Consider the following 26795-nt stretch of genomic DNA (forward strand, 5'->3'; position numbering starts at 1 on the left):
TCGTTAACTGGATTTCCAAATTATTGCTCAATAGTTGGAACTTGCAATGGAACTTGGCAGAGCATATGAGAAAAAAGTTTTCGTTTTTTTTTTTTTTTAAATTCTGATTTCAGAGTTCTTTAAATAGCACCCTATTCCAAATGGTAAAAATTTCCCTTTCTTGGGGAAGAAGACAGTCTAGGAATTCAGAGGATTTTAAGGAATGTGTCAGAGAATTGTAACTAAATACATGCTCAGACCCTTGAAGAAAGATGATTCTTAATAGTAGTTGTATTTATGTGATGCTAACCAAAAAGAAAATCTAATTTTTTAAAGTGGAAAGTAAAATTCTCCTCCAGGTGAGTATTATCGGAAACAAGTACTGGGAAACAAACAGCAACCCGGGTAGCGCTGGTACTGTTGGGTGTGCGCAGGAGGCGCAGACCTACTTGGGGATAACTTGAGCCGCCACGCAAAAGGGGAACCTTACTGAATGAGGATGCCTGAAGGCACAGGCTCCCAACTAAATTTTAGCAGTCCAGAGAAACTGAAGTTTTGCAGGCAACTCATCAAAGCCCTGACCTATCTGTATCCTTATGAAATTGTTAAAAGATGCTTTATAATTAAGGAGGTTGTGAGTTTTCTTCTGTAGCTATAGTGCAGCCTGCGTTCCGTCTTTTCGTAAGCTGTCGTTTGTTTAATATAATATTTACATATTTTCTTTCTGTGCGGAATTGGTTTAACAGTCCTGGAAGATAATTCCAGATATTGGTTTGAAAGATTGAAAAATGTCTATCCTTTATAATGCTTTAGGTAAGATCCCACATGAATGACAATGAATGAGCCGCATATTTCATGTTCTTTTACAGCAATGGTATCAGTTATTCTTAAGCGTTAGTATGGGATGGATTCTTCTATCACAAACTTAAAATCTGACTTTTACATTCCAAGGTCGGGTGAACTTCTAATGCCCCATCACAAATTAGTTTATATCCAAGAAAGTTGCCAGCAGTATCACTCATTTTAATGGTTTTTACTAACCATAAGTGAAACACTCTTCAGACAGAGAGTTAAAAGGTTAATCATAGCAAGGTTTCCATCCTCATTAGAAAAAAAAAAGTCAATTTTAGAATGAGATCATTTTATAGAGTTAGCATTTGATATCAATATAACTTCTCTGGGATAAGAGGATCCGAGGTCAGTTTGGTCAGCGGCACTTTAGCAATTACCAGAAGCTCTTATGTTCATTTTACTTTCTGCAGTGAGAAACCTATGTGATGGATTGTTTCATATGCTTCCTCAACTGAACCAATGCACCTAAGTTTCATAGGGCAAATTGAATAGGCATATGTTATTTTGGTTGAGGAGAAATAAGGAAAGTGGGATCTAAGAACTGGTTCCCTTCAATTATTTTAATAACAACTTTCTTAAGAATATTGGTTATATTAACAGTGCTACCCTCCTTTGGTGGGAAATAACCATATAGCAAAATAAGTTTATTTTTTCATGTTGAAGCTGGTAATTAAAGTCCTGGAAAAACAAACAGAAGTTTTCATCAGCTACATAAAGTATTAGTGGATTACATCTTGAGCGGGAAATACAATTAGTCATCACCAAGGGTAGAATCACTGGGGAGTTAGAATGAACATTTTCTTTGATGGGATATTTTGAAAGAACTCTTGGCTATCTAAAAAGAAATATAACAATAGTTTCTGGTTAAATATCTGTATACTCTTTGAAAATAAAATTTAATTAGCCAAATTCAATATTTTAGTTAATTAATATTTGTTAGGTCTTTCGCTAGATTTAAATCCAAGGTAGCTTTTTCCTGGAATGATATTGTATTTGCTCTTCTATAATTTATGTTCACAGCTATTTCATTTCATATTATTATAAGGGCATCTTGAACTAGCAGAAACTAAAGCAAAGTACGAAGTCAGTGTAATTTTGGTATATTGTTAACATATATATATCTCATTACTTATAGCACAGTTTTAATGTTTCAGTATTTCCAAAAAATTATATTAAAGTAATTTCTGCACTCTTGAAATTTTAAAATTGTATTAGACAAAACTCATGTCCTGCATTATAGAGACCATTTATATTTTGTTAGGCAGTTTATAATTTCTGTGTATTTCTAGGTGAGCGTAAATGTAATACATAAACCCAGGGCAAAGTCGGAACCAAATTCTGTATCCTTGCATCTCATATCCAGATTGTATGAATATGTGTATGTGTGTATGACTGTGTGAAATTCTAATGGAATTTTAAGCCCTGGAAAATACTGGAAAACAACCCCAATATTTATCCATGGTAATGATGCTAAAACTATAATATGTAACATTTTTCAGTGTGCATTTACATGTGTTCCCCTTCCCAAACACACATGAACACACGCATATACAAACTCAAGAAGTTTAAGGGTCTAGAAGCAAATATTTATGGACTTTAGGCTTCCACTATAGTTTACTAATTGAAAACAACGAAGTTTAATAGAAAATCACACTATTTTTTTATATGTGTTAAGCATATTTGCAACTTTGAACCTGCTGTGCTTTCCAGCATTATTAGCAAAACCAACATCTGCCATGCCTTCAAAGGAACTCTTAAAAATCAAAACTTTACAACTGTACTTAAAACAATCTATACAAAACAGGTGATTCTGAAAAAATGTCTATAAATAGTGTGAATTACTTAGCTTCAGTTACTTTTGATTGTTCACCAAGCAATTGTAGTAGTAAGTATAATACTGCCTACTTTCAGTTAATATCATCAAAATAGATTAATCAATCTAACTTTAGTTTTTATGCAGATAATATACAGTATAAATATGTAAGTATTTTATATTCAAATTAATTAATTTTATAAAAAATCAAAATTATATCAAAAAGGAAGGGAGTGATTCGGGGGTAGTGATTTTTACAAGGTTTTGAATCATATTAGATTCTTGTAAAATTGTAAATATTTTATTATAGCTACAAGATCATAAAATACCTGTTGTCAAATTATGTCTGTCTGTATGCCAGGCTCTGCAGAATGATACACAAGTATTATGTTAATATGCTAGAAATTAAATACAGAGTAATGTCGTACCTACCCTAACTCTAGAATTATATTACACTTTTTTCTTGATATTTCTATCGTCATGTTTTCTGAAAGAAAAAAAGTTACTTTATTATTCATCTCTGTGTTACTGGATGATGACTTTTTAGCATTTGCTTTAGAATTTAAAATACAGTCTTTGGATATGGATGATTATAGGACAGTATTGAAGAAATTAAGGGCCTCCAATCTATGGAATTTAAAAAGTACCATTTTCAGTCTTTTTCTTGGAGTGGTAGATTAATTTTAGGTGTGAACATTTTTAAACGATGACTTGAGATAAAAAAACTGCTAAGTACCATTGACCTACATGAGTGTTCTCAAATGATTACACTCAAAAGTCAAGAGCAGCAACTCGTTTAGAATCAAGGCACTTTATTGTGGAAAGTCAGCAATGGATGGAAGGAAGAATGCAAATAAATACTGAAATAGTTCCCATTTCTCCGTAAATATCTTTATTTATAGTTGATTTGAAAAGGAAAAGCATCAAATGTAATACATGACACTGCTAAAACTTTCATTTGGGTTAAAAAGCCTTTACCAAGTATTTAAAATTTTGATCTTGTTTACAGTAATTATCAATGGAAACAATTATGTTGGCACACAGTAAGCTGATCGCCACTAATAAACTGAAAAACATATTTTAAACATTACCTTGTTTGTCTGTGTTTGAAAACATAGACCCTTCATCACAGCGTTGGAATTTATAATAACATAATTTTTATTATAAGACCTAAACAGTCTTAAGAAATTAATTTTAAACAAAAATAAAATAACAGTAGGGACAATCCATCCCCTTAGAATCAGAGAAACTTGAGAGACTAATTCTATATTTAGTAGAAGAATTAACTTTTTTTTTTTAAGAAATAACCTATGTGTGAATTAATAGCTGAATTATGTAAAAAAAAATCCCCACATATAAACCTATTGCATGTATTTAGCCTAGTAATGGTGCCAGTTTTATTCATTTACTATATTAAAATATATATATGCTGGGAAATTTCATTAATTTACTGTATTAAAAATGGCAGCCAGAAACACACAAAAAAATGTGACGGCTTTTTAGATTTTCATTTCAAATGAAAATAAACAATATAATACAATAATATATTTTAGTTTTAGGCTGTGTTATAATATAGTTTAGTTTTAGACTGTGTTCACTTCAGTAATTTATTTTTAAAATTTAAGAGTGAGGTTTTTTCCCCAGGAATTGCTATAATTATTACAAACATTTACGAGTGATAAATGATAAGGGTGAAAAGATATTAGCAAATAAAATACACACAGGAATTCCTTAACTAGTATTTGTTGACTTAATAGTTGTGGATGATTTATCTCTCATTTTTTTTGTATTTTTGCCATGTTGTTGTTTTATAATAATAAAAAATTTTGTGAGGAAAATATATTAGCAAGTGAAGTAAGACTATCAGGAGTAGAATTCTTTCCCACTTGATTGTAATCATAAAACAAGAAGGATTAATTATTGAGTGGCCAGCTAAATTACATTTCCTGGATTATTGTATTGGTGACTGATTTCAATGGTTTCATTAAAAAAAAAAAAAAAAAAAAGATAAAACACAAACCAAAACCAAAGTCCACAAACTAGAAATTGTATTAGATATGATGTGTTTACTATTTTTCATATTTAAACAGCAAAACACATTTTATTGTCACAACTTATTTCTCTCATGTGTTTTAGTCATTAATATGGTTTAGTTATCAATAATAAGCTTTTTGTAAAGTTTATAAAGAAAATCAAACACTAACATTTTTCCTATTTTTGTTATGATACTTTTATGATTATTTATTGGAATAGCTGTATCAAACTGAAACCCCCAAATAGAGATGGAGTAACACAATAAAGAAAAATGAGTTACAACACTCTCTCATTCTCCACACTACTTCTAAATCATAGTCATCGGTGAGGTTCAAAATTCAACTGGAGGAAACCTTGTAGAATATTTTATTACTCTCGTGAAGTAAAACTTAAAATAGTAAAGGTCATTTTAGATCCCAGGCTTCAATTTGCATTACCTGTGTAGAGGCAGAAGTAACTTAAATTGGATCCCCTTTCCTCTAATGATTTTCTACTTACATTACAAAAATGTAAGGAATTTATTTTCCCTTTAAGGAATTGTGTTAGATAGTATTTTCTGATACAAAGTAATAAATAATATATCTATTAATCCATTTGTATAAATTTCAGATGTTTTTTCATACTTCAGAGTAAATATTTCTTTTTAAAACCTTTTGAAATACTTCTTACTAAATTAACTGAGAATTACTTGGTAAAAATATACCTTCGTTTGGAATTGATTGGGTCAATTATTAATATTCCTTTATATTTGGAATTTTAAATATACAATTAAAGTCCCCTTATCCATGAAACCTTTATTTATAATGTCACATTTCCACAACAATATAATATTTCTGAATTTAACGTGTTACTGCCTGCAAATTTGGTACTTTTTTTGGTACCAAATTTGGTACTTTGGGTAATTTTTGGTACAAATTTGGAATATTGATTTTCATAGGGCTCTGAAATTATTTTATGATATGCTTTTTGATCTCTTCCATGTGCATATGAATAAGAAAAATCAGGTGAAATCTGTATTAATAAGTACACATTTTTGGAAGGGGTTTGTATGGGGAAAATTCTTTCAAAAATAATTACTTTGCTCTCTATACTATGTAGATTTTAAAATTAATAAATTTAATCTTCAGTTTATCTGATATTATACGTATGTTACTTTTCAAAGTTAGCATTTCCTTAAAAGTTTAATACTTCTAAAATATTTGTGTATTTTGGTGACTTAATTCTTATATCCTTGGAGTTTTTAGTTTTATTGCAAATATAAGTTTAGTAGGTAGTAACTTGTAGTAGCGAAAATGTTAGGGTTTTGTTTAAAGATTTAAATTCAGAAATCATTGCTCTTCAAAATTTCATAGAATCAATTCGATTAGAATGTTTCAAATGTATTGGGTTGGGCAAAAAGTTCGTTCGGGTAAGATGTTACAGAAAAACCCGAACGAACTTTTTGGCCAAGCCAATATTTAAATATCCTAGTGTTTGTTTTCATAAGCCTTCTTTCTAAGATGTTATAGGTATGTTTCTTGAAGCTAGATAGACTGTATTGGTTTAAATTGTAAATATAAGGTGTTTATTTTTTATAGTTTTTAGTCCCTACTGTATTTTAATAGAAAGGTTAATGGTGTAAAAAAACAGTGAAGGTGCTGAATTAACTAGGACATGCAGCTACACTTAAAGCACACTGTATACATATAGCTGATTCACTTTGTTATGCAGCAGAAACTAACACAACCTTGTAAAGAAATTATACTCCAGTAAAGGTGTTAAAACAATAAAATACAATAAATATTAAAAAATAATTATTTATATAAATGTATATATATACTAACAGATAGAATTTCAAATTTAATTTCTTCATAACAGATCATCTGAACTAAAGTATCCACATTAGAGATGATAATACGATGTTAAATGTTCTAGTTACAAAATAAAATATTAAGTTTGAAGCATATACGGCTGTGTGGAGAGTCCAACAGGCTGAAGTTGATAATCAGTGCTAGTCATAAAATCAAATCTGCCAACTCCTTGCAGTTTCTGTTTTCTTTTGTTTTTCTCTCCACACATTTCAAGAGATTTTATAATGCTGCAAGAAAAAAAAAATCCCAGTTATCTTACATGACTGTGGGCAAGAAAATGATTAAGATGAAGTCATCTCTCTCTCAGGCTCTGTGGAAACCTAGAGGAGAGTCCAGCTTGGGTTGGTGGATGCCAGTAGAATTTTAAAGGCCTAGAGTTTTGCTCTTTGAAAATATAGCCTTAAAGCTTTGCCAGAAATAACACCCAAATAAAAACTTATTTTTGCAAATGATAGTTATTTGCAAGTGTAGTGGTGAAATATATTCGGTGTCTGTATAGGCGGCTTCTTACAACTTTCTGGACTGCACAGGGAACTTTTGGATGAGTATTCTTAGCCTCCTGAAAAACTAGCAAACTAAACTGAGGTGTATTCTTATTCGTTTAAAAAAATGTATAAAATGGCCAATGACTCTTATCAAATAAACAATGAATACCAAGTAAATTTCACAAAAGATTGATTTTATTTTGTTAGTTAAAATACACAGCTCAGGAAAATAGAATTGTGCCATCAAAAACTTACTGGGAACTAAATTGATAAATAGCAGCTTTGATTTTGTAGGATGCCAGTAATTTAGCAAATGGCTTTCACATTTTAAGAACCATTCAAAGAGAGCTTTACTCCCAACTGGATACATTGACTTTTAAGTGATATCTCTCTTATTTAATATTTTCAAAAGTAAAATGAGTTTTCAGTATTTTTAATGTCTTTAACAATGAAAATCTCCCCAACTACAGGCTACATTTACTTTGGTTTTTTTTCCTTATTTGTAGTATAAATGAGTCTGGATGCATTCAACCAGAGACTATCTACATGTAAACTACTAAGAAAGACTGAAATGACAGGAAAACCAGAGGTTAGGCACCCAAATTTAGGGGCCTGCTGCCACACACATTTCCAGGATTACTATCTTTTGAACATTTACCTTCAAAATTCAGGGACTTGTGGAGGCCTTTTCTTCCAGAATTATTCTTTGTTCCTAGAAGTAGAGCACCCCATTTTTTCTTGGATACCCAGATGTTTGGGAAAATAAGAAGAAACAGCAATGCTATTTTTTTTTTTTTTTTTGCATTTTTAGTCAGTTCATAGATCACAAAGGGTTTATCTTATTTCTTTTTAATCCTATTAGACAAGAAAATAGGTGGCACACCCATAGCAATAACTGAAGAGAGGTTGATGGTGACTATTTAATGGCGGGCAGTGTGTCGAGAAGCAACAGGATGGGGAATCACTCAGGGCCCGCCCACAATTGGAAAACATTAGCGCCTGTAAACCTGACAAAATAGAGGGAGCTTTTACACGAATCTAGAATCCAGTAAGAGCAGCAGGACAGAAGCCTTCCAGCAAAGTTGGGACTTCGGGTGGCAGATTGCAGCTAATCTCAAATATCATGCAGTAACCTCTCTTCATGCCTTCCCATCTCCTTCTGTTGCCTCCCATTGGCCAGATATAATCAGAATATAGAGAAGCAGATCGCAGAGTTCTCAGTGGATAAAATCCATAGAAGTCAACCTAAAGGAATGCAGGCCATAGAAGAGAAATGTCAAGAGTTGATCTGGGAGAACACAACCGATCCTTCTGTCTCTTCTAACTATGGTTTAACTTCTCTGTAGTGTAGTTTCCTAAAAATTAAAGTGAGTCAGTAAACATAAAGTACTTAAAACAATGTCTGGCTCAGTAAGTGTTGTTATTTTTATCTTCTGTCAATGTAAGTGCAATTATGTTGTGGGTATACACCATCTGAAAACAATCTCTGTCTTATGTTGCCTGTTTATTTGTATCTCACTGCTAATATTACTGTAGGAAATGTTGCTTGCCTGAGATTGCTATTTAAAATAATCTGCAACTGTCCCTAGAATTATGTCGCATGCCATTTTCCTGAAATGTAGGATGAGTTTTAGACCAAGCTGAGTAAGAGACTCAAGTTTCCTTCACTTAATAACCCTTAAGATTCCCATTCTTTCCCCCTTTTTGTTTGGACATCTCCTAACCTTTCTCAAATGTCTCCTACCACTTCTCCATCAAACACCTGTTTTCAAGAGGAATGTACAAAGGGGTATTTAGTCAAGAGGGAACAGAACTTAAACCAGAGGGTTTTAAATATGAAAATAAAATATCAGGTCTCTCTTGCTGTTGCTAACTAGGAAGTTGGACTTGACATTTTTCTGCTGTGTTATAAAGTTCATTGCTGAGAGAATTTACATATTATAGACCTTTGTTTTTTTTGATGGTTCCATTTGGAGACCCTCATGAATGGTATATATGCAAATGCTACAAAAAACTAAAAATGTATTATATCTCACATAAAATGCATAAAAACAGTTTTGTAATGGTGATAAGTTAGTTTTTCAAAGGAAATGATTATTTATTTGTTTGTGTATTTATTTATATTTAATAAATTCCTGAGAATTATTGCTTAGGTTGAGGCAATAGAGAACAAAACCCGCCCAAGTTGTAAGTCCTGGGTGATTGGCTAGTTTCATTCTATTTAGCTTAGTCACCTCCCCTATGCCCACAGTTTAATGTGGCAAATTCAGAAATGTATTTCAGAGAGACTTTAGATTATTATATGTGATGGTCTGTGGCAGTTGCTTTTGAATAAATAGCAGAATCAAATACTATATTAAAATTCTAAATGTCAAGAGCTAACTCTTTCAAAGCTCTTAGATTGACAGCAATTTAATCCCTAAAATGAGAGAGTTTTAAAGGATTATTGATTACTTCTCTGCTAGATAATGGGAGGTCTGAGAGGTGGTAGGGACAGGGGTACAGGAAGGAAACAAAACATTACATGTTCAGTAATACACAGAAGCGACAAGAAAGAGCCAACTTCATCAACTATTTCGTTCCTCTTGGGTTTCAAGGGTAGGCTTGATTTGTCAGTTTTCTAAATGACTTATAATCGATAATGTTTCAACAGATAATTAGAATCAGAATTATCAAGACACTAGAAGAGACCCAAGGCATCACGCAGTTCAATTAATGTATTTTCTAGATGAGAGAATGCACCCAGAGAAGTTGAGTAATGTCTGTGCACTCAGCCAAGTAGTACCAACTGAACTTCCATATCTCAACTTCAGCCTAGTGCCCTTAAAAGGAAAATCTCATATCATATTTTGAAACTTTAAGTTTTTAGTCTTCCCAATGAAAGTAAATTTCAGCTCATTTAAAATGTTGGCTACTGCTTTTGAGTGAATACAAATTTGGCAAAATGCTTTACCTGGGTGTAAACTACCTCTCTCTGAATCTGAATTTATGATGACCTCGGTCATTTTTCATTCTTGTTTTATAAATATGAACACTGTTATTCTTTCTTAGCTTCAGTTTTCTGATGACGTAGTTCTTGCTATGGGTTACCATTGTGCCTGCATATTTTTGACACCTTGTACGATAAACCATAGCATTTTAAAGTTTGATATATGGTAATGTGCAGATGGACTTTGCTATATGATATCTATAAGTAATAAGTATTTATATAAAGGGAATCATATTTTGGGTAGCCATTTGTGACCTGAAGAATCTGTCTCCTGTTTTAAAATGTTTAATGCAATACTAGTAGATTTTATTTAATTGGGCTTTACCTATAACATATTTGCATTTTGTGTGCAATGTAATAAATAGCTACAAGTAGACACCAAGCAACTTTCCCTTGTCTCAAGTCTTAACTTTAACTCCATTTTAAAATAATTATTGATCTTATTTTTTAATTGAATGCAATCTTTTTTTTGCCCAGAAGATACTACAAAATGTTAATGATTGACCATTTTTTGCCTTTGCTAACCAGATGTGCTGTTGTTTCTCCTCCTGTTCTGCTGACACCCATTTTCCCCATCATCTGTAAACACCAGACCCATGTGCTTCTCCCCAGTACAGTGAACCATATAACCTCTGGAACACTGTAACACCAACCTCTCATGGTAATTCCAGATCCTTAGTTCTTACTAGACCCTCGAAAACAAAATTAAACATAAACTATACAGTTGGTTCTTCCAAGAATTTTTTTCCTCTTTCGTCTAAACACAACTCTATTTCCAAAGTGATAAAAAATAATTCCTCTTCTACCTAGTTCATTTTAATTTAAAGTCAAAATCCCTTCATGTTAATGGTCTCAATTGATGATTTTCCACTCCTTTTCCACTAGACTTAAATTCAAAGTCAGTCATGCCGCCTTTTCCTACACAGCTCAGGCCAAATGCATTCTATTGCATATCATTCTATATTGTTTTTTGCACTTAATTTTGTTCTCTCTCCAGGATTTCTGATGTAGCTCTCTCTTCCAAATATCTTTACTTCTGCTCATTCTTCCCTAATGAAATCCTACATTCAACATATAGTAATATTTCGACTTTGTCATTCCTCTTCTTGGAATTCTGCATTAAACTGAAAGTATTCTACACTGACAATATGAATGTTTAATTATAGGCTTTGATGCATATGCATGGAGTGGCTAATGGTCGTCAATGATATACCACTAGGTTTTACTTGTACTGCTTCTTGTGTGCAACTACTTTTTGTTTAATATCATTTATATCTAATTATGTTATATATTACATATAATTAAATATATAATATAATCTCATACATATTACATATATAATCTGATAGATATATTTAGAGCAGTTTTTTTCTGGCAAAGTCATCTTTCATTTAGTCTTTGGAATACAATGTGAAATGTTACTTTAAAACTGTGTTCTGATAATTCCTAATGTGGGTACCTAAATATATATAGTCATAATTGCATTCAAGAATTGTTCCCACAAGATTTTCTGCATCTTCCATTTGACAAGACATGCTACATATTACTTACTATCCAATTTCTTTTGCTAAAAATTTAGAGATATATATTAATAGGATTCCATCTACAATCTCCCAACTCAGTCATTAAAGGCTTTGTTGACCAGCTGGGCCAGTTTTGTTGATATTGATTTTGCTTTTTTTTTTAACCAATATTTCCTCAATAAACTTGTTTATGTCTACCCCTTTTTAAAAAGTTTATTATTTTTAGAAAATTGTATAATCACATATAGTTGTAAGAAATAATACAGAGGGATCTCAATACCCTTTACTTAGTTTTCCCCAGTGTTAATGTTGTAATACAGTTATATAACCACGAACTGACATTGATAAAATCCACTAATCTTATTCAGATTTCACTAGTTCTATTGCACTCTTGTGTGTATGTGTGTATGTGTGTGTGTATTTAGCTCTATACTGCCTGCCAGATTTATTTTGTATTTTGATTCTGAAACCTGTAGTATCTTTTTCCAATATGTATTTATTATTTTCATTAATATACAGCTTGTGACACCTTCTCAGGTCAATACCACCCTAAGCTAATCACTGCATTTCTCTTACGACATTAATGTCTGTATTCTGCATAACAACACAGTTAAATTTGCTGTTTTATTTCACGTGTCTCTAGTCTTTGATTTGAATTACATGTATTCCCAAAGAAAAAGTCTATCTTCTTTTTCTTTTAATGTGGTATCCAGCATTAGAATAGGTGCATAGAAGTGCTTGGGAAATCCCATTTGTGGCATAGAAAATGCTTCACTAATGTTGAATGAATTGTTTGTATCAGAGGTTTTCTGAGACTCTTGGTTCCAGGATTCTAGTAGTTGGGCAAATTCAGAAGATTGTTGGTCAATCCATAAGGGAGTTTAATGAATATTGACTTTAAGTAATTATCTGTATTTGTTTCTGAATGATTTTTATGGATGCTTTCTAAAGTGAAATACCTTTGATTACATGGCATATATTTACCATTTGTGAATTAATTGAGACAAAAATAAATACTCATTTATTAGAAACTTTATTATAAATCAGCGAAAATCATCTACATTTTAAAACGTAAGGTGCATATACTTTCAACAATTTAGTGATTGTTAAGCCCAGTTTCCCATTACCTAATGTATAGAAATGTCTCATTCCATTATTTTGGGGTGAGGTGAGATTCTATGAACATTCTGTGCAGTTATGCTGTGAATTGTTGAGCTTTTGCACATTACATACAACCAAGTAATCATAGTATTTAAAATGTCTGTCTCACAAAGCCAAAAAATTAAATTAAACTTGAAATTATCAGGCAATTGGGGAAAATATGGAGTATTGATCAATCAGTATTGTAGTGTTGGATAGTGGCACAAATGGTGATTTGAAAATGAAGATGGATAATTTTCAAATTTTTCAAGTACACTGAATTTTAAAAAAGAAATGAAAAATCCCTTTTCTGAGTGCCTTGATACAGTGATGCTGATTCCATCCATGATGCCTCAGCCTGTATCATTCTGCTTTAAGTATGACTGGTTAACCAGATTCAAACAATGGTATGTGATTAGAGAATGTGGATGCAAGACACTGACAAGTGACCACACGTGAGGTGGTCTGGCTAGTAAGGAAAGAGCAACGACAGTGAGAAGTGGGCAGGCTAAAAAAAATCATCTCACTTGTGGTTTTGAGCTTAGTCACACATCACATGAACTGTCTCATGAAAAGAAAGTTTGCAGTAAGTCTACTTATGCAAGTAAGTTAGCATTTATTTCTGTAAAAGAGGTAAAATTAATCCATATTGTAAAACATTTTGACAATTTTTTAAAAAATCTGTTATTCATGACTCTGATACTGATTCTATTTTAACAATTCCTTCAGCTCATAAGAAAAATAACTTTCAGATTTTCCATGCTTCTGGACCTTTTCATTAACATGGTATCATGAGATTACTTTATTCAGACCAGTAACTCTCAACACTGATGTTACATTGGAATGATCTGGGCACTCTTAAAAAATTCTTGTGCCTCATAGAGTATGATTAAGTTAATCTAGAGCAGAGCTGGAATTTTTAAAACTTTATAATGGAAAATTATATCATTAAAAGAATAGAGATAATAGTATAATGAACCCTCAGGTGCCCATCATGTTCAATATAGATCAACACGTGGCAAATCTTAACTCATTTATACCATTCCATTCCTCCCTTACCTTGTCCCAATTACTTTGAAACAAATCTCAGATTTCTTGTTATTTCATCTGAACACTGATACTTTTATAAAGCTCTCAAGTGATTCTAATGTATAGCCAAGACAGAGAACTACCAATAGAATACTCTTGTTTCTAGGTTAAAAAGCTATGAGGGGCAGGGACTCTGTATTCTAAATCTTACCCTTTTCTGCCCATGGAGAGCAATGTTAGACCCGGTTGCTCAATAAAATATTACACATTTCCTAGAAATGGTCATTTGTATATCTCTGTTTATCACCAATAGTCATAATACTCTCCTATGCTGTGTAGTATGGTAGCCGCTAGCCATATATGACTATTTAAATTTTAATTAATTAAAGTTAATTAAATTTAAAAACCAGTTCCTTTGTATCAGTAAACACATTCCAAATACTCACTAGCCACGTGTGGCTAATTGGCTAATGTATTGAACAGTGCAGATATAGAACATTTCAATCTGTTAGAAAGTCCACTTGAACAGTGCTTCTAGACAAAAAGACAAACTTTCTGACTCTTTGGCTATTGAAAGAGTCATCAAGGATGGGAACCTTCTCAAGTAGAGAAAGAGATAATGAGAATTCAAATACCACACAAAGCCAAATTCAGTTAAAAGTATAGCTGTAAAAGTTGAAAAATATCTGAAATTAAAATGTAAGGAGCATTACTTTGCTAAAAGATTTCTTGGATAAATGCTTGCTTTACTCAACCACATGTTTACTAAAATAAAATACATTCATGGTTTTGAAAAGGCCAAAGTGTACCTTAAAATAATGGTTAATTAAACATAATGTGTAATGTGGGATTTGGGCAGTTACCAAAATAAAAGCAAAATGAGAGATGTTAAAATTGTTGAATTATAAATGCAGAATTAAAACGAAGTAAATCACAACATAATGATGAATGTGAATGTAAAAAATAATAGAATTTTGGAAGTGGGAAGGCAAACAATGAAAACATATTCAAAAATGTAAGGTCAACTAGGGAGATTCTTCCAGGCCTCTTGAGGAATAGGGAGGAGAACATTTTTCTGGGAACGGGTGGGGAACATGCCAGGAATTAGGCTAGATTTTCCAGGGGGAAAGTATGAAAACTTAATAGAATCAGACAGTGGCAATTAATGACAAAGAATTATTAACTTTTAAAGCCTCTCAAAAGATTTGGTCTTTTATAGTCCCTGGTATGAATTCCAGAATTGCAAGTCAGGTAGCTGACAAACAGAAGAGTGTATTAGAGAAGATTTTTAACTTTGGGGGAAGAAAATGAGGATAAAATATTCATCTTGGCATTAGCAAAGAGCAAATGCAAGGAAAAGTGAAGTATAGGGAGTCTCACATCTGTCCTGTGAACCATCTGGGCCTGTTTGGCTGCAGCCATACATTACACAATTAAGCTGCCAACCGCAGAGTTTTGAATATGTGGGAAGCAGGACTATTCATCAGCGGATTCATTTTTAATAGAGATTAATTAGTAACTAATTGATGATTGAACTGCTGGCAATTTATGGGAGAAAAGGCAATATTAATACTACATATTAAGCAAAGTTCTCACTGGATACTTTCATGTTAGAATTTATGAGTTGAGAGTGTATATTCTTGTAGGAAAATGTAGAAAAAGTGTTAATGATTGTGTTCAGACTATCTTAGGAACACAAAAAAACCAAACATATATATTATAGCACTGGGCCAAGCATACGTAAGTGTCCAGGCAACTCTCACTGTTTTTTGAGAGGTTTTGGAATAGAATCAGGCCAGACCAAATGTAATTTGTAATAAAGTGTTATTGGCAGTGTAGAAGAAGAGTAAAGAAAACATTTTAGTAGTTTTCAGTGAGCGAAATTTTGTATTGAAAATTTGCTCATAAGATGTTGGTGGCCATTGGTGTGTAAATGTGTGGATGTGATCATCTCTGTTACTAACGGCAATTGGTTTTTTACTTTAGATGAATAAATCTTAGTTTTTGCCAGTTAAAAAAAAAAGGGTGCTTTTTCCATGGACCCAGTAATAGAGATAAGGGGTTATATTTTTATGAAAACCAGAGAGAAGAAAGAGTCTGCATTGGCAAAGCATCTCTATTTAACAAAGAGCATCGCTAATTAAAGAATGTTAGCTAAATGCAATAGAGTTGAATGGATGTTAGTACACAGTAGAAATAGGTGACTTCCAGATTGAATGGTTTTACCTTGACAACTCAGGTTGTGAGAAAGCCAAACTAAACCAATAGGAAATTTAAATATGTTATTACAAGTGGGTGGAATAAAGAGGTTCCACAATTTAACTGTGTCCTGAAGAGGTGCTGAATGAGGGAGGGGCTGCTTCACAGAAGAGTCACAAGCAGAACTATTATTAAGGGATGTTCTTCATGAGGTAGTTGTGCTATTCTCAGTTCAGCTATAAATACCCTCACATTTTGTCTACCTTTCTCCTAATATTAGAAACAAAAACCAAAACACAGAAAGTTCTCATTTTACATTTTCTGATAGAATTATACTTCTTTTTTAACCACCTATTAACCTTAGGAAGCAGCATTAGTATTTTAGATAAAGCTGAAATCCTTACAAACAAGTAACTCAGAGAACGACTATCTAGATAAATGGTAATTAGTATCAAATTGTAGCCTATCCTCCCCCTGCCCCCATAAACACACAGGACACACACACCAATGCCATAGGTATTTCAGTAGCCTCATAATTCACAAACTCAGACATAACTCATTAAATGAGTACTCTGTGCAAGGGACTTGGTTCCGTGATGTGGGTACACTGATATGAATAGAACACCTTGAGGTTTCTGGAGGGGTCCATAGCATAGTAGGGAAGGCAAAGATGGAAACAACTAGATGCAGCAATATAATAGAAGAAATAATAATGTAGCAAAGGTGATGAAAACATCCTGAGAAATCCAGGAAGGTTTCAGAATGTGCATGACACCTCCCTCAATTCCTCTCATTTCTTACTTCTCCCTTCTGAAGCCATGAGTACCTAAAAATCTATTAAACTGTGGCCTGGATCAGATCACCCTTGGAGAAAAATATGAGTATCCTAGTTGACTATTGAAGATATGAAATGCAGAGTAGGTTTTGGGCTCCTGGGATCCTGCACAAAATCATGCACAAGAGTCCCTAGGACACTCATATCCATATCCTTAATCTTTATGATTTAAGCATTCATTTGTCTTATGCACCAAGGTTTGTGGGGCAGTAATTGATTGCACATAGCTAAATTTTGTAATTCAAAAATTTTATCCCCAGGTTATTATTTGCTAGAATCACAGTGAAAGGTAAAAGATGCTAGCTGGTTAAATATATATGCTGTATTATACTTGGCATGATATCGATGTTATCTTGATAAGGCAGGAGAGGATTAGGCCCATGGAGGACGTTGTGGAGTACATTTATAGGCATGACTGTGATGTTATTAGCTCTCCCATATTTCAAGGGCTGACTTTACTAGAATATTGTGAAACAAGTGAAATGACTTTTAGTCCTTCCTAGGTTTCCCTTCTTTAGTCTTCTTGGCATTTCTCTCCATCTTTATCTTGAGAGCTGTTAAGACTTTCCTGCAGACTATATTTAAGCACCTTCACAGAATGTTAGAACCGGAAGGGATTCTAGAATTTATCAAAACCGCTCTCTCAATCTTAAAGATGAGAAAATTGAGGCTCAGAGAGTGGCATCCCTAAAATAATGTATGCAGAGCTGGGGCTAATAACTTCCAATTCAGTAACTTTCTCTTATTTCTATAATCTGCTGTCTGAAAATTTCACCCCATTTATTTAATATTAAGATGTCAAATAGCTGCAATTTTTCTTGCTCAACTGTTCACTTTCTACAGTAAGGGTATTGATAGCATGTAAATCTACTTTCCTAGACTAGCAATATTATCATTTCATTACCACTGTCCACTTACTTTGAATGAATACTGAGTGTTAGCTGATTTCTTTTACTTGAATCTGGAAGGGATAGAATTTCCTTTGATGGGATCTCAGTGTCTGCCTTGCTTAACATTTGCTTCCTGGTAAAACTGGTCATTTGTTGAGGAGGAATAATTTGGGCCATTGTGGAGTTGATGTCTATTCTTCATATTTACTCTGAAAATTTAAACATTAACATATATTTTATCAGTGATTAATATAAAAATTAAATCTATAGTGTTGTTATACTTGAAATTACTTCATGATCTGGCATTTGAGGGTTTCCCGGTATTGCAAGTGCTCTTTCTCAATTCCAGACATCTTAACTTGAATTTTTTTGTTTCATCACTTTTTGCTTTCAATATTCCTTCGGTTATCTTCCAAAACATATTCAGTGTTACCAGTTCATCAGGGTGCTTTTTTTTTCTCTTAGTTTAGGGTAATAGTAGCTTTCTTTGCTCATTTTGTTTTCTCTAAGTTATTCTGGAAATGTATGTGGAAGAAGTTGTATCAGTTCACACATTTGACTATATTGAATCACATGGGTTTGATTTGCCAAAATGTATAACATTGTCTTGAACATTTAGAGTGTGCTTAGGAGAAAGCCTGAACTGTAAGAAAAGGTTTTTTTGTGGGTGATGTCCACTTAACTAATAAATCTGTCATCACTGACTGGTCTCCATTTCCTCGGAAATAAACAAATCACTATTAAGTTCTTTGAAGCAGGAGACTGCCAGGAAACACGAAAGTCACTTTTGCTTCTTCCTACAAGATAAAGTATTTAATAAGTGGAAATGAGATGCAACAGAAGGAGCCATGGGGTCTTCACACCTGCTAGAAAGTCCAGCAGATCTCCACAGAGCAGGAATTCAAACAAACCTCAGACCTTGACGTTCAGCAAAAGTGCAGAGATGAAGCCAAGAATAAACTTTGGAAGGCCCTTGAAAACTTCTTAAGTTGAAAGCCTGAATTATGGAAACCTAGGAAATTTGAAGAGGAAAGGCCAGGAATCTGGAGGCCTGTGGCCCCCAACTGAATTAGGCATATAGTTGTTTTATCTTTAGGTTATTTCATTTTCTACTTTAAATCAAATGGCAATTGATCCTTACATAAGAACATTTATTAGAAAGGCAGGGTCTTGATTAAGGAGTAAACGTCAAGCATCCATCACTGAGGGCTTTTTGTTTGTTTGCTTGCTTATTTCATTTCCGAGAATTCCAGACCTATGTTTTATTTTTGTTCATCTCAATCAAAATAAATGGGTTTCTTTAAAGTAAATGCACATGTATTCTAGCCAGGAATTCACTAGGGAAATACAAAGTCAAGTAAGGCAGAACAAAAAAAGAAGCAAAATGTTAAAGCTCCTAGAAAGACCAAAAAGCAAATAAGGGCTTCCCTGGTGGCGCAGTGGTTGAGAATCTGCCTGCTGATGCAGGGGACATGGGTTCGAACCCTGGTCTGGGAAGATCCCACATGCCGTGGAGCAACTAGGCCCGTGAGCCACAACTACGGAGCCTGTGCTCTGCAACAAGAGAGGCCGCAATAGTGAGAGGCCCGTGCACTGTGATGAAGAGTGACCTCCGCTCGCTGCAACTAGAGAAAGCCCTCGCACAGAAACGAAGACCCAACACCCCCAAAAATAAATAAATAAATTAATTAATTTTTTTTAAAAAAGGGTAAACATATATATTTTAAGAAAGAAAGCAAATAAGATACAAAGGAAATAAAAAAAGAAAACTCAAGTATATCTCCAAATTAAATTTAAAAGGGTGATACATTGCTATTTTCTTTAAATTTTGTGTTCATCCTTTATTTTTAATTAAGGAATTTATTTGTCTCAGTAACAGAGCAAATTTCTCTTAACCCATTTCCTTTACATGTAGTTCTTAGCTCTGTGAGCACAAGTTACTGTGATTGATATTTGTTTTAACATCATAATGCTAAAAACAAAAACAAAAGCAAAACACACGATCCAAATTACAATTTTTGTTTGAACTAAAAACTTTTTTCATCTCAAGGTTGATAAACCTCTTAACTTAGGTGATAGACTGATACGTACATACATACATACAAAGATTTCAAATAGATGATGTAGAAAGGACCTAGAGTGTAACTGGGGAGATCAAGACAGCAAGTTGTTTTGTGTCTGCCAATAGCCCAGTGACTGGAATAATGCCATTACTGTACTCAGGCTTCTCACTGCCTGCTTTATACTAATCTGTCACTACTTTAAGGATGCCTGCACTGTGCAATTATTTATAATGGTTCTGCCTTCAAGAAACTTGCACATTTACTTTTTCTTTTAAAAATAAATTTAATGCTATGCCACCAGATATTTTAAAAATTATTATAGAAATTTCTCTTGCTTGACATTAACAGATTTCGTGCCAAGATGAGAGTTCTTATTTCATTCCATCATTTTAAAATGGAATCTATTTATCACCTTATCATCAATAAATTTATAATTATATTGGTTTTCAGAGATTCTTGGTACTTTTAAACAAAATACAGTTTGTAGCTATGAAACAGTGTCATACCAGTATGCTCTTTGCAGCCTCAGTCATTGGGAACTGCAATAGCAAAGTTGATTTTCTATCCACAGGTTTGGCTTTGGTTACTTACAGATGTGGAAATGACCACTGTGTTAGTATATTTGAGTCTTGAGTAATTTACATTTCTCAATTATTTGATAAAAAGGTATAGAGGCCTTTTAATTCTAGGGCAGTATTGGTAATACCTTAGACTTTGACCTCCAGAACATGAAGAATTCATTGTATGTTAGGCTATTACTTTCTAATTATGGGAAACATTGATTGCTTTAATGGAACTGTGTTTTTACATTTTCATATGTAGGACATTAAATCATAAATCTCTTAGAATAGTTTCATTCTTTATAAATCTCAGGATGAAATACAAATAAATTACCAAAAATACTCAGTCACTGCACTGTGTGGATATTAAAGAGGATGTGGAAAAATGTTGAAGGAATGGGGGCCTACTCCATTGTTCTAAGCCAAAAATATCAAAATTTGGCTTATAAGACTATGGAAACTAAAAGTCTGCTTATTCCTATAGGGGATTAATGCGTTACTCAACCTTGAAAATTTATATTGCCTGGCAACTACAAAATATGTTTAATTTCCAATCCTATCTTTATTCCTTTATTTTGAATCCAGTATCATTCTTAAGTTCGATCTGCTGACAGTTAAAATCTCTTCGGAATATTGTACAGATGATATTCTCCTCACGCTACAGGAGCCATTTGATATATCCACTTTATTGATTACAGAGTTGATTCAAGATTTATTTCTATATCTGCTTAATTGCTTTTAGTTTAAGAAAATGGAGAACTGAAAAACACTAAAAGTCAAACCTTTCCCTAAAGAACAAGTATTATGTATTTTATTAATATGGCACCGTTCCTTGAAGACCTCAAAGTTGATAAATATAGAATTCTCTAAATAATAGTCTTTGGTTGATTTTATTTTTCATATTCAAAGGTAATCCAGAAGGCAAATAGCAGTAGTGGTGTTGATTTTCCACTCCAGATTTCCTTAGTCAACACCAGGAAAGACAATAAAGTTTAGTGGGGGGGAAACAGTGAGTGGTCTTGTCCTTTTTAATCCAGGGTGTAAGGATGGTCTTGCCTAAAATAAATATGAAATGGTTAACTGTGCAAAGTTCTAACTACAAAATTATTTTCTATTACCCTATTGAACTTGACTCTTCCCATTGCGTAATGCTATCTCATATCATGTGATTAAATATACTTATGGTGGTAGTAGCACCTATATCTGCTACCCCAGCCAGTCATTATCTGTTACTGGAAAATTTGTCAGTTAGCTCAAGTGGATAGAGTGCTAATAATGCCAAAACCACAAGCTCAGGTTTTGTGACATTAGCTTCTTTTAGAGAATGACTTTCTTTCGTGGCTATAGAGCACTGCCCTAATCATCACCAGTCGTATAATAAATGCATTCTCTGTTACACAGGGAACTGTGTGTGTTTGCTCAGCCATAAATGGAAAACCCATTCAAGAAAGCCACTTTGAAACGGTTGATCATATTTTTAGGATGATTGATTTATCTCCCCAACTTGTTCAGTCATTTATAATGTGCATATTGAGTGCCTCCTATTGTCAAAGTGCTGTACTTCTTTAAAAAAAAAAAAATGTGTGGTTGATTTAAAAAGCAAAAAGTGTCTAAAACTCAGGCCCCATATATTATGTAGGTGCCTATTTGACCAAGTCAATTTAATGAATGTGTTAATGTACTCATCAATTAAGAGCAGAATTAAAATAATTTGAATATTCTCTCAAATCATGCTAATTTGCTTAGCTCTAAGATCTCAGCTGTAAGTTTGATAAGGAAAGAAAATAAACCACTTACCAATAGGAAATTTATTTATGTATTTAGTTATCAAAGGCTATCAATTTTACATTCTGAACAACTGTTTAATATTTCCCTTAATCTAATTTCTTAGTTTAGAAATGCTATTTTTCACCTGTATCATTACAAGAATACTTCTCCAGTTTATCCCAATGCTTCCTTCCTCATTTTTTAAATGCAAGTATGAACATTGATTTAAACATCCTTCAATGACCACTGACTATGTGTCAGCACAGTGCTAGAACTTTAAAGTGGGATTGGTTGTTTTCGAACCAGGGTGATTTCATCTCCGAGGTGACAGTTGGCAATATATAGAGACAGATACTTGTCGCAACTTGAACGTAGGTGAAATGCTATTGGAGTCTACTGGTTGGCGGCCAAGGATCCTACTAAATATCTTCCAATGCACAGGACAGTGCCCACAACAAAGAATTATCTAGTCCAAAGGTCAGTAGTGCCTAAAATGAGAAATCCTTGGGATGAGGGTGGGGAAGGAGGGATGGAGAGACTCTAAAGAATAAGGTCAGGGCTTCCCTGGTGGCGCAGTGGTTGAGAATCTGCCTGCCAATGTAGGGTTCACGGGTTCGAGACCTGGTCTGGGAGGATCCCACATGCAACGCAGCAACTGGGCCGTGAGCCACAACTACTGAGCCTGCGCGTCTGGAGCCTGTGCTCCACAACAAGAGAGGCTGCGATAGTGAGAGGCCCGCGCGCCGCGATGAAGAGTGGCCCCCGCTTGCCGCAACTAGAGAAAGCCCTCGCACAGAAACGAAGACCCAACACAGCCAAAAATAAAATAAATAAATTAATTTAAAAAAAAAAAAGAATAAGGTCAGTTTCTTGCTCTGAAGACACAACCATCTAATCCTACCCCGATTAAAACCCTCAGATTAATAATATGCTCCGTGTTGTTCACAGCCCACACTTTCTTACCCATGTTTTTTTCACCAATACTCTAGCATTCTCCATATGGGATCTTCAATCCCAGGAGAGCATTACTTTCCAAAGGGAAGGGCATTCAGTGCTAATTTGTGTTTATAAAACTTTGTTCTTGCTATTTCCTTTGTATGGAATACTCTTATTTCTACATCTACAGAAATTCCTCTCATTCTTTAAGACCCACCCCAGACGTCACTTCCTCCTTAAAGTCATCCTTAACTCACCCTAGAAAAGGTATGTACTCCCTCCCTCTCAATAGTCTTGTAGCTTATTGTGCATACTTTATTTTTGAATGAGTCATCTGCATTAAAATTTTGTATTAACCTATATCTCCTAACCTTGATAGCAGAGATTGAGCCTTTACCTCCAAGTTCATAGGACAGTGTTGGACACAGAATTGCTGTTTTAAGTATTTGATAAAAGAATAAAATAAATACCTGAATCAACTGTAGAAAGAGAATGAAGGACCTAAATTGCACAAAACTTTTAAATATAAATAAACTTGATTCGCTTTACTCTCAAGTTTTAAAAATTCTGAATTTAGACATTAGTCATCCTTTGACATCTAACAGACATAAATATGAAATTTGCATTCCACAAAGGAGAGTAAAACTCATTTCCTTTTCTCCTACTACTAATCCCTATACTTGAAAATAAACACATGGAAATTGCTTGCAAAAAAGACATAACTATGGTTTCTACACCACTCATATTTTAAAATAATGTTGCATAGTTTATAAGTTTATACATTAAAAGTAAATTTGGGGGCTTCTTTTTCCAGAAAGATAGAATAAATGTACTTTTGTGGATTCCTTCCATTAAGTACAACTGAAAATACTGGACACTGTAGTAAAACAAACCTAAGATGATTCTGAAAGGTAGAGAAAGGAAGGCAGAATGGCTAGGGAATTTGACTTGAGAAATGACATGGTGGTCAGGTCCCTGAGTTGGCTTTTGCCTTCTGTGTCCCAGATTTGGAGCTGAAGAAGACAGCAACCTCAAAACGCCAACAAACACAAACAAAAAAGCTCTGACAAAAGTCTGCTGTCTTTGGGCAAAGGTCCAGAAAAGGGGTAGCCTCACAGAGCAAAATACTTCAAGACAACAACTGCTGTACTCAAGCAAAACAACTTTTGCTCTATGAAAGCCCCTATTCAGAGGGTCAGGAATTAAAGACGAGTTAACTATTGATGAATCTCACCAAGTTGGATAATCTCCAGAGAATGATGGTGAGAAAAAAGTCAATCCCAAAGGTTATAAATATGTTGTATTATTCCATTTATATAACATACTTGAAAAGGAAAATTTATAGAAATAGAACAGATTAGCAGTTGCTAGAAATAAAGGGATGGAGCCCAGGGGGCACTGGCCTACAAAACAGTAGTATGAGGGATCTTTATGGTGATGGAAGTGTTCTGAATCTTGACTGTTTCAATGCCAACATCCTGACTGTGATATTGTGCTCTACTTTTGCAAGATTACCATTGGGTAAAACTCGTCAAAGAGTATGTGGAGTTTCCTTGTGTTATTTATGGCTGCATGTGAATCAACAATCATCTCAAAATTTAAAAGTTAATTTAATAAAAAATTATGATGGTTTAGTAGTTCTTTAGCATATCTTTATATAAAATAATATATATTTATTTAACTTTTTATATGGACCATTATATAGTTTATACTCATAGTGTATATTTTCTCTTCCAAAGAGAAGATGTTAGTGCTGCCTTCCAAATAGGAACTACTTCTTTTGGCTGAGAAAGAAGATCTGCTTACATGACTGGTGTTTACAAAAGATGTCACAACATATGTTCCATGCTTCTATGCCACATACATTTTGTTGAAAATATTGTAAATTACTTAGAGTATTCAGGGAACATGAGTAATTACAAAGGAGATTTACACTTAGTGAAAAGCTTCTATAGGGGTAGCCTAAGAATACCCTGTTACAGCTAGTTCACCTACCATAGTTTCTTTTGAGCAGTAAAAAAAAAAAAAAGCATAACTGCATTTGAAAACGAATTTTCAGAAAAAGTCAAAAGAAAATGAATTAAATGCTGAGATGCCTCTATGTTCAAAGCAGTCGAAGAATAACAGCCTATCGTTATACCCAATAGTAAGTATCACACTATTAAACATGGTATTTTGCAAGCTGTTTAGATCCCTTTTTGGAAGAATATAAGGCTGAGAAGCCAATGAGTTTATCACTGGATGGGTTCTAGATCATTCCTTCTTCCCAGGATGTGCTTGTTAAGGTCCAGTGGCCTTATGTTGGTGCAGCAAAATTACCTAGTAATCATGTCAGTTTATTAATAATGTGGTCCCCTACCTAATTAAAGACCTTGAGAATTTTGAAACGATATGGCTTTGAAGTTTTTATATTGGGAAGGTTCAAGCCATTAAATGTTGCTCATGTGGTTTTTTCTCCTTATTTTGCATTTCTTTCATTCTTTGCATTTCTTTTGATACGGGTTCAAAATGAAGTACTTGGACAAGATTGTTGTGTTCAATGGCTAAATGCACAGACGCTGGAGGAAGAATCCTCAGGATTAAACCCTAGCTTTGGCCTTGCTGGCCACATGACCTTGCATGTGTTATTGGACCTCTCTGTGCCTCAGTTTCCTTATTCCTGAAATGAGGGATTGAGTCAATAGATGTAGGTGCTTAGAATACAGCCTGGTACATAATAAGCACAACTTAGGGGGTAGCCATTACTATTATATCAACATCAAGAATGCTGTAAAATTCCACTATATTCTTAAAGAATTTCTCTTTTTTAGTGATTAGAAATGCTATTGTATTGGAATTTTACCAGAGGTAATAGCTTACCATCTTTGACCATCAAGCTTATGCTAGAATTAATTGATTGGTTTTTGTTCAGTGCCTACCGTGCACTACTATTAGTGATGATACATTAAATCATCCCTGCTTTTATTTACTCTGGAGAGGAGAATGAAGACTTCCAAAGCAGTATAGAGGAAGTATATATCATATTTCATTTATAAATACCAAAATTAGACATTCAAAATGAATCTTTTATTTCCCCTGTTTTAAAACCATCAATGGCTTTTTTTTTTTTTAAATTAATTAATTAATTAATTAATTTATCTTTTATTTTTGGCTGCATTGGGTCTTCGTTGCCGCATGCGGGCTTTCTCTAGTTGCGGCGAGTGGGGGCTACTATTGGTTGCTATGCGCAGACTTCTCATTGAGGTGGTTTCTCTTTTGTGGAGCACGGGCTCTAGGTGCGCGGGCTTCAGGAGTTGTGGCACTCGGGCTCAGTAGTCATGGCTCGCGGGCTTTAGAGCGCAGGCTCAGTAGTTGTGGCACACAGGCTTAGTTGCTCTGCGGCATGTGGGATCTTCCCGGACCAGGGATCAAACCTGTGTCCCCTGCATTGGCAGGCAGATTCTTAACCACTGCGCCACCAGGGAAGTCCCCATCAATGGCTTTTATTAAGAGAAAACACTCAGCATGGAAATTAAAGGCTCTCACAGGCTGGCCCTGGCCTTAAACCGCCTCTTTCCCCACATCCTGATTTCTAGCACTTTGAGGTAGTTAGTGTTCCTGGCACATTCAAGGTGCTCCATCTCAGTCCTCTGTTCACTCTGATCCTAATGCAATTCTGGGTTTCTCTTTTAGGCAAACTCTTCTCCATTTCCAAATTCTGGCTCACATTTGCCTTCCATGGGTTCCGTCTTAACTAAAATCAAGCAAACTGAGTGCTTCTCTCTCTTTTCAAACCACTATGGAAATACCTCTACCCTACCCCCTTCATTGTATTGACTGATTTCTTTTCAGTCTAATTGATTTTATATTTC

General features: G+C 34.0%; 1 protein-coding gene and 1 long non-coding RNA gene across 2 annotated transcripts in view; both read left to right on the plus strand.

Moving 5' to 3' along the window:
• Nucleotides 1-26795, plus strand: part of MEOX2 (mesenchyme homeobox 2) — a 64985-nt gene that overhangs the window by 1171 nt on the left and 37019 nt on the right. The window lies entirely within an intron of this gene.
• On the plus strand, nucleotides 354-26047 carry LOC309631821. Its single transcript, XR_014246582.1, has 2 exons — nucleotides 354-23211; nucleotides 25004-26047. It is a non-coding gene; the product is annotated as an uncharacterized lncRNA (long non-coding RNA).

This window comes from Balaenoptera borealis (genome assembly GCF_965194805.1).
Source record: "Balaenoptera borealis genome assembly, chromosome: 7".
NCBI lineage: Eukaryota > Metazoa > Chordata > Mammalia > Artiodactyla > Balaenopteridae > Balaenoptera > Balaenoptera borealis.